We start from the raw sequence: 8,535 nt of genomic DNA, 5'->3' as shown, positions 1-8,535 counted from the left end.
GCTTTTAACGGAAGTGGTACAGCTTTGTCAGGAAATGGATTGTTTCTTTAAAGAGTGAATGATAAGTGATGAAGATATGTCACTGACTCTAGGGTTATATCTCAGCATCAAAATGAATTTCTATGATTAAAATGAAGTCCTTCTTCAGTTAGCATTCATTTCTCCACTGAAAATTCATTTATTTTATTCTTCAGTTACATCATGTCTACTTTTCCTAGCAACAGTTTTAAAAATTTAATTGTTAAGAATGTTAAGACAAATCATTAAAAATGCTGCATTTTTTTGCTTTGAAAAATCAAAAAATAAAAATAAAAAATTAATGAACACTATTTAAAAATGCAATGCTATCTATTAAAACAAAAGTAGAAGGTTGTTTTGATTTCTGATCTACTTAAATGCTTAAGCTAGATAGGGATAGAATTTCTGGTTAATACAAGAAATTGGTTTTTGGGTCATAATCCTCACTCACAATTTTAAACTATTTTTGAATTTGTCGTTAAGGCCATTATATCTCTGACTAATACTGACTGCAGTGTAATTAAACCCAAAATCCTTCTCAGAATACTCATCTGTGACTTGTTACAATTTGAAAACTATCTGTAAATCCTGGAGATGGGTACTTTAAAAAAAGGAGAAGCTAATCGACATGATCTGAAAGCTCCAGATGAGGAAATTAAAACTTTTAACTCAGCACAGAGACCACATGTACATCTTGATAGTTGCAGAAGCCACGCATCTGCTCTCCACCCCCTAAAAAGGAAGCAAAAACACAAGGGGGAAAAATAAGTGAATAACAGGCAGAGCTTGAAGGTATGCACTGTAGCTCTTAAAGAGATCCTACCAAAAAGGAGACAGTGAAGAAAAGCATTGCTTAATGAAGAGGGAAAGGCAGTTTAGAAAAAGCATAAATGAATAATAATATAATTTCCACAACTTTTTTTCTCTACTTACATATTTGAGGATATTGCATTTGTTAAATTAGCATAGAACAATAAAAATTAATGAATTGACTAATATTTCAGAGATTCCTAAGTCACTTTCTCCTTTACCTTGGCAAAAGTTATATGGTTCTTGGTTCTGAAACTACTCTTTTAAAGTTAAAAATATAAGATGTGCCTTTTAATTGAAGTAGCAGAGATGACTAAATTGAGAGAACTATATTCCAGAGCCGGCTGGTATATCTCTAGGCATTTGGAAAGAATTTGTAGTAGAACTACTGAGCTCTTCAGAATAAATCCAAAAACCCCTAATTGCAGGTATTGTACTAGATAATCGGAGAGCAACTCTCAGCTTAGTGTAATATATTATAGCATAATATAAGCAGCATTACAGCTGAAAAGAAAACTCTCCAAAATGGCCTGGAAATTGTTTTGAGGAAAGATTTGAGAGATTCACGTTAGTTTTAAATGATTAGAAATTTGATTATAAAAACAGCTGATAGACATGATTCTAAGAATACATAGCAGATGTAAAATATTACTGTGAAAAATCAGGTGATAAACAGATACCTATAATAATAGATAATAAAAAAAATCTAATTAATCTTAAAAAAGGAGGAAAGTGAAGAATTGTTACCTATTATCTCCTGCATGGAATGCTGTCTTTTCTGTTGCATCTGCCACTATTTCTTATTCAAACCCTGAACGTGAAGCACGTCTCCTCACCTCATATTGTCCAGTTAAATTTTAGCTATGGGCAGGGGACATGAATCACACATTAGCAGTTCTTTGAGTTTTCATTTCAGTAATCCACATATAGCCACACTTGCATTTCTCTCAGGTAGAACACTCAAAGGGAAATATTGGCTATTTAGAGATGATAGAACTGACAGTTTCAATCACCAAATCACCAAGATTGGAAAAGACCTCTAAGATGATCTAGTCCAACCATCCACCTACCACCAATATTTCCCCACCAAACCATGTATCTCATTAAAATATCTAAACACTTCTTAAACACCTCCAGGGACAGTGATGCAACCACTTCCCCAGACAGCCTGTTCTGTTTCCCGAATACCTTTTCAGAGAATAAATTCTTCCTAACATCCACCCCTGAATGGATGGGGTGGCCCTGTTGGGCAGAAGGTATTTTACATTCCTCTTATAAAATCCTCAAGATTTGTATTTTCTCTGAACTATGAACCTTGTGTTCACAAAAATGTCCTTTGAAATGATTTTCCTTTGTCTGTCATTTAGAAGGTCTGTATGTGGTGGCTGCCTGTTAGTGTATTGGTAGGTAACATTATAGCCATACAGATTACTGACACTGTAAATAACTCAGATATTTCAGTACCCTATAGCCCCCTAGCATTTTCAAGGAATTACTGAAGATTGATTCTAATACAAAGTCTCTCTCTAATTTCAAAAGAACACATTCCTATTCAGCCAGATTTTTATCACACGAGATCCAGCTGTGTTGTTACAGAAACTCTGGAGTAAGTTATTTGTTTCTTGTTAGACTCAGTGTTGCCTTCCTACAACTCTAGTGAGATGCACTGGATGTTTGCATTTTCAAAATGTGAAGTCGAATGGGATGACCCCCACCAACTCTTAGCATTTTATTATCTCTTGCTCTCTTTGCAATTAACAGTGGAGTTGGGGTATAACTTGGACTTAACCACTCGTTCTCTGAGCAACATAGATTTGCACATTTACAGTGTGCCCTTATGATGTCTTCCCATCAAAACATTTGCTTTGAGTAGGTAATGAGATGCATATTTCTTTTTTTTTATTATAAATTAGTAAAACTGTTCCTCTATGTGATAGTATTTCTTTTTAGAAAACTATGTTTTTAAAGACTGTGCAAGTATGAGATACTTGTTTGCTTCATACGTTACACAAAATGCTTCCTGATAGCAAGTATTAATATAACAGAACTGTAGATTTCTTTGGATTGAACATGAACCCACAGTGTTCACTGCTGTCCTGGAGTGCTATCCTTTGATTATAGGGAGGAGATGAAGGAGATCTCTGCAAAAATCACGAATCCCTCCCTTTTGACAAACAGAATGTTAATCCCTTATTTAATCTTGTGTTTCAGGCCAAACCAGTGTTGTGTTTTCCGCAGTCTTTTATGTACCCTTTCTGACTTCAGGAAACCCATTAAGAAATTATCATTCGTTCTCAAAGGCAATAATCTTCTCAGTCCTAATCTTCCCAGTGCCTCTCTTTCTCTGCACTCTCACCCCACCCCTGGAGACTTCCTGCCTCTGCTGCTGTCACAACATTTGTCTTCAATTGCAGATTCAAAGATGTTAATGTCATAGTTCCAGGTGATTCTGGATATTACCACTGGTTTCCTCTTATTAATGCTATTACCTATCTGCAGTGAAGCTTCACAGTGCATCCATCCTCTTACTGTAGATGAAGCATTGTGTTACAACAATCTGTTTCAGTCCTGTTTAGTTGGTTGGTCTGTGGTTTTGTAAACTTCATTCCTGTTGAGATTACTGAAAGTGACAAATAGAGAAATCATATAGTGTTATTAAAACAGAGCCCTCACATGAATAACAACAAACCCAAAACATTTAAAGAAACTGGCTATCAATCTCTCTTAAGATCCTACTACCACTTGTTAACAGAACATTAACTGCTTTCTGTTGGTCGTTTACTCTATTGAGGCTCTTCTCTTGTCTCTCCAGTTTGATTGTTTGTCTTGCATTTAGGTATTAAGTCAGTATGTTCATGCAATTAATTTCTCAGCATTCAGTTACCTACAATGTTCATAAAACAATATTTGTACACAAAGAAGCCACACATCTATTCAAATTTACTTTAGATGTCTAAAGAAATAATTCTAAATCTTTTTTCTGTATGGTATTATACATCAGAGATTATTTTCAGCAGACGTTTCACTCTAGAATTGAAAATCTAATCTTATGGTTGTAGTCACAGGACAAAGGTTCCATCACATTGCAGTAATACTGAAGAGCTCCAGCTAAGAGCCCTACCTAGAGACTGACACTCCTTTATGCTAACTAAAAAAGATGTCCCCCCAAATTTCTCCCTAGTATAATATGATGATAGTCTTTAAAGCACAACTGAAAACGGAAAATCATTTTTTTTTCACTGAACCTGATAGTTACTAAATAAGGCCAAACATTGATTCTCCATCAAAAGTGCCCATCTAACAGGAACTAAATGGTCCATATATAAGCATAGAATTGTAGATTTACCAAGCTTGGAAAAGACCTGCAAGATCATCCAGTCCAACTGTCCACCCATCACTGATAATTCCCTAAACAATTCCTAAACAATGTCCCTCAACACAATGTCTAAACGTACCATGAACAACTCCAGGGTCAGTGACTCCACCACCTCCCTGGACAGCCCATTCCTGCACCTGCCCACTCTTTCATAGTCTATATTTCAGTTTATTTGTAAGAAAGACAATTGAGATCTGTGGGTTCTGAATTCAAGGTGACTGAAGATGCCTTTCTGTTAATACTCTTAGCTATTTTTAATATGCATAGATTATATCCTAAACAAAGCCTTCATAATATGCTTTGTGTTTCACATTTTCTTTTGTATATTTAGTAAGTATAGAAAAATCATACTATTCCTTGAACTTTAAGATATTCATTTTAAAGTGACTTGAAACACCAGTCTTGAAATAACTCTCTTTAACGGAGTACAGTTTGCTTTTATGTGACCAACCATGGAATGAATGCCTACATACATGTGTTTACATACTCATACACATATATATGTGTGTACACATGTACATGTGTACATACATATGTACATACATATTCTGAATTTTTTTTCTGATGAGAGTTTGAAGCCAGGTACTGATAACAGCGGTTTCCTCTTTCAAAAGGAGTGGAAAATAGTCTGTAATATTTTCCAGACTGTGGTTGGACCTACTCAGAATGCTTAGTGATTTAACTTTCCAGTAACTGAAAAGAAAAAGCATGTTTAATATTTGATTAGGACAGCACAGACTTGTTAAGTTTTATATAAGTATATATAAGTTTTATATATATATATAATTCTTTTTATACCTTTTGGAAAACTACATTTTGTACATAAAATATAAATATATATAATGTATGGTTCTGCAATACTAATTTCAATTTTTTATCAAGGGTTTTATCTTGTCCCATATACGTGTATTTATAAAAGCTATATAATATATTACTTGTGTCTTCTGCATTTACTTTAAATTAACTTTTCTCCCCTGGCATAGCTTTCTTTGACTCAAATTTGTGTATATATATATATGGCTTGTTTGCAAAAACTTACATAGATGAAATACAATACAGCAAATGCTTAAATACTTCATCTGTCCTTAAACAGATCAGGACTACTTATCTCTATTACTTATATTCACAGAAGTAGTATAGCTTTGAGTCCTTACACTGTAAACTCAGAGACAAGGTTTTATGAATACAACCTTAGCCAAATCTGTTAACAAAACTCAAAATAAATAAATAAAGAATAGTAATAGTTTAAATTTTGTTCTGTCCTCCTTCTATAAAAAAATACAGAATCAGTTCTCTATTAAAAAATTGAATTTCAGAAGGAGACCATAGTAAGAAAATCCCTCTGTAGTCCAGGTGTTTTAGAAGCGTAACACAAGGCTATAGGTACATAAGGCATTTTCAGCGCTTAGTTTCTTACTCTTTAGAAGTGAACATCAAAATGATGACATTAACATCTCTTTCAAGTCAGCTAAGTGATACTGCAGCATTATGAATCATCCCTGTAACACCGAGCTGCTTTTTAAAAAAACAGTTTTGTGATGATAGAAGGTTTGAAGGTGGCAAGCCTGCAGATCTTATTCTACTTACCCACAGAACATAGGGGAAGCTTCACTTCAAAACCGTCTTTCTCCTAGACAGTGCTCACCACTGCAGCTGTAGTGGATGCCATTCTCTACTTCATCAAGTGTGATTGTGGTGGACTAGCACAAGTTGCCCAGTGGGAAGATTACGTTATATGCAAGTCTTGAATGACTGCTCCAAGTTATGGAGAGAACAACTGGAGACACAGAGGTAACTTCTGATGCCTGCTCTGTGGCACCAACACGCTACTTGCAGAACATCTTTTACTAGAATCATTGTAGTTGCCATTAATTGATCTTGCTAATTCCTGACTCCTACAGACAAGTGGACAATCAGGCCAGTGTAGCAAAACTGCCTTGCTTGACTGAATTGCCACATCCTCCAGATTTTCTATCCATCATGATTCTGAAAGAAGAGGTCCTCACACATTCATTTGCCATAGTTTCATACTGTCGCTATGTAAGTATGGGAAAAAACAGCTATGGATGAGGTACAGATCTTCATTTGAGTCCCACCACAAGGGACTTCATCAGCGTTATTCAGGATTATAATTAATTAATCCTGTAAGTTCTTATTCACAATTTCAAGGATTTATGGTCTCTGTGTTGCCATCAGTATGTTTAAGTATGTAACCTCTGTGGTTTCAGAGATTGGGCATCATCACAGGGAACAAACTAGCACCCTTTTATTTATGACAAATGTGATCATTGCCAGCCTAAGAGAATATGCTTCATTGTTGATTCTGCTGCTCATCACTATTACTTTTCATCGTGCTGCCCTACTCAATCAGTGTTTGTCAGTTAGGCTATGCACAGGCAGAATACAAATGTGTCTGCAGGTTCCTGGCTGCACCAGACAAACCATCAAAGGCAGTTTCCAGATCATCACGGCAGACATAGTTGTGAAAGAGTACCACAGCTTTCAGGTATGCAGCAATGGAAATATAGTAATGTGGCCATAACTTATCTGAAACTTCATGGAGCCTTCCCAATCAGAATGACTGCTGCAGAACAGAGCTGTCCAGGCACCCTTATAATGCAAACTGCCATTTAGTACATGGGCAGTGTGAATCCTCCAGAGCACTCCAAGTGCATACCATTTGCCGTCACATAGAACAGCTGCTGGCAGCAATTCATCTACAGTTCCTCCTGGAAGCTGCCATGAGATATTCTTGGACAGCTTGCCACTGACTGACCTGGTTATCCAAATGGTGCTGTTTAAGAAGACAAGGGTTCCACGTGGGAAGTAATGCTTGGTCCTTTTGGGCTCTTCACAAAACTCCTTGCTCTAAGAGTTTAAGGAATCAAGTGGAACAAACAAGCGTTGTCAGTGTCTCTCCATCAGAGAAATTTGTGGAGGCTAAAACGTTTATGTGTTTGGAGAGGTAAAATTCACCAGAGATTCCCCAGATCCAGCCTACTGAGATACTTGCATTTCAAAAAGGATCTCTTTATGCAAATACCTAGGTTATAATGATACCTTTAGTCCCCATACCTGAGAACTGCTTGGTGAGAAGCGAAAGATACAGTAACTAAACAGCTGCCAGCAGACTTATGTGAAATGGCATAATCCTGGGGGTAATATGAATGACCCGTACAGCAGGAGCATAACATTGTTTTTTGGGAGCATGGTACTATTTTTAGGGTGTGTAGGAAGCAGAACATCACTCACCTACTTACAACTGGATGGAATTCCTAAGAAGGAAAAGGCACCCTGTCAGTGCTATGATCACACATGACATGACTGGGTGTAACCTAGGCGGTGGCATACTTTGTTATCAAGATAAGTATGTATGACTGCTGCTTTACAAACAAAGCAATACAAGTCATTGTACTTTGCCCTATGGACTTCCATTTTCATTCCACGTGAGTAAGATTGGAAGAAAAATTTTCCTCACCTCAGGAATTTTTCCCAGCCGATGCTCATCGCCTTGGTTCCAACATGCAGCATTCTGCTGGTTAGGGGAGAAGCTGGAATGAAGAACTGGCATTTATGGTCAGTGAGGACAGCCCTCCTGTGTCTTGAGGCTGCCTTAGTGCAAGAAGGGGCCTGGATGAAGACCTCATGACTGGACACAGCCTGGAGAATTTTTGGAGCAGTTTTGAACCTCTTCTCTTGCTCAGTGTAAATTGAGCAACTGTATTTAAATTCCACCCTCACGTGTTTGCTTTTTTTACATTTCTTGAAGCTGAATAAGCACTTCATGTCATTTTAAACGAAAACAACCTCTGGTAGATCATTTGCTCATTTGCTCTCTCTTCTTACTGCAGCTGGTAAGTATTCCTGTCAGCAAAGTCAAAGGCACGAAAGTGGTATTTTTAAATCTCGGTAAAGGTTCTTATCTTCTTGTATGTGCATGTTTTATCTTGCTAAAGCTGCATATAAATTGAGGTATCTTTTCCAGAGCTTGTTGGTCACATGGTTATGTAGGATGATGCGGGAGGTATGAAAGAACTAGATATGATCCAAGGAACTGGAAGGGTATATGAAGCCATGAGGAAGATATAAACCACCTATGAAAAGGATATAAAAGCCTAAACAATTCCAATCTTGTGTAGATTGTGTCCATGCAGGGGTAGGGCCTGAACTCTACTCTCTGGAGAACTGGTCTCTAGGGAACAGTTCAGGGCCTGAACTTTTCTCTAGCCTCTGCCCAGATTTCCCTACATCAGAAACGATTTATTTTGTCCCAGAGCAGAAGCTAATTGTAAAATAATATAAACATATTGGAAATTTAAGGGACGAGTGCT

General features: G+C 36.9%; 1 long non-coding RNA gene across 1 annotated transcript; it reads right to left on the bottom strand.

The window, feature by feature from the left end:
* Positions 1 to 317: 317 nt before the first annotated feature.
* Positions 318 to 7,954, bottom strand: LOC136058337 (uncharacterized). Its single transcript, XR_010623128.1, has 3 exons — positions 7,683 to 7,954; positions 3,318 to 3,448; positions 318 to 750 (listed from the first exon to the last, which is right to left on the bottom strand). It is a non-coding gene; the product is annotated as an uncharacterized LOC136058337 (long non-coding RNA).
* Between the last annotated feature and the right edge of the window lie 581 nt (positions 7,955 to 8,535).

This window comes from Cyrtonyx montezumae, unplaced genomic scaffold (assembly GCF_038088225.1).
Source record: "Cyrtonyx montezumae isolate F1298 unplaced genomic scaffold, pur_monq_1.0 scaffold_10, whole genome shotgun sequence".
Taxonomy (NCBI): Eukaryota; Metazoa; Chordata; class Aves; order Galliformes; family Odontophoridae; genus Cyrtonyx; species Cyrtonyx montezumae.
This window is presented reverse-complemented; position numbering and strand designations above follow the sequence as displayed.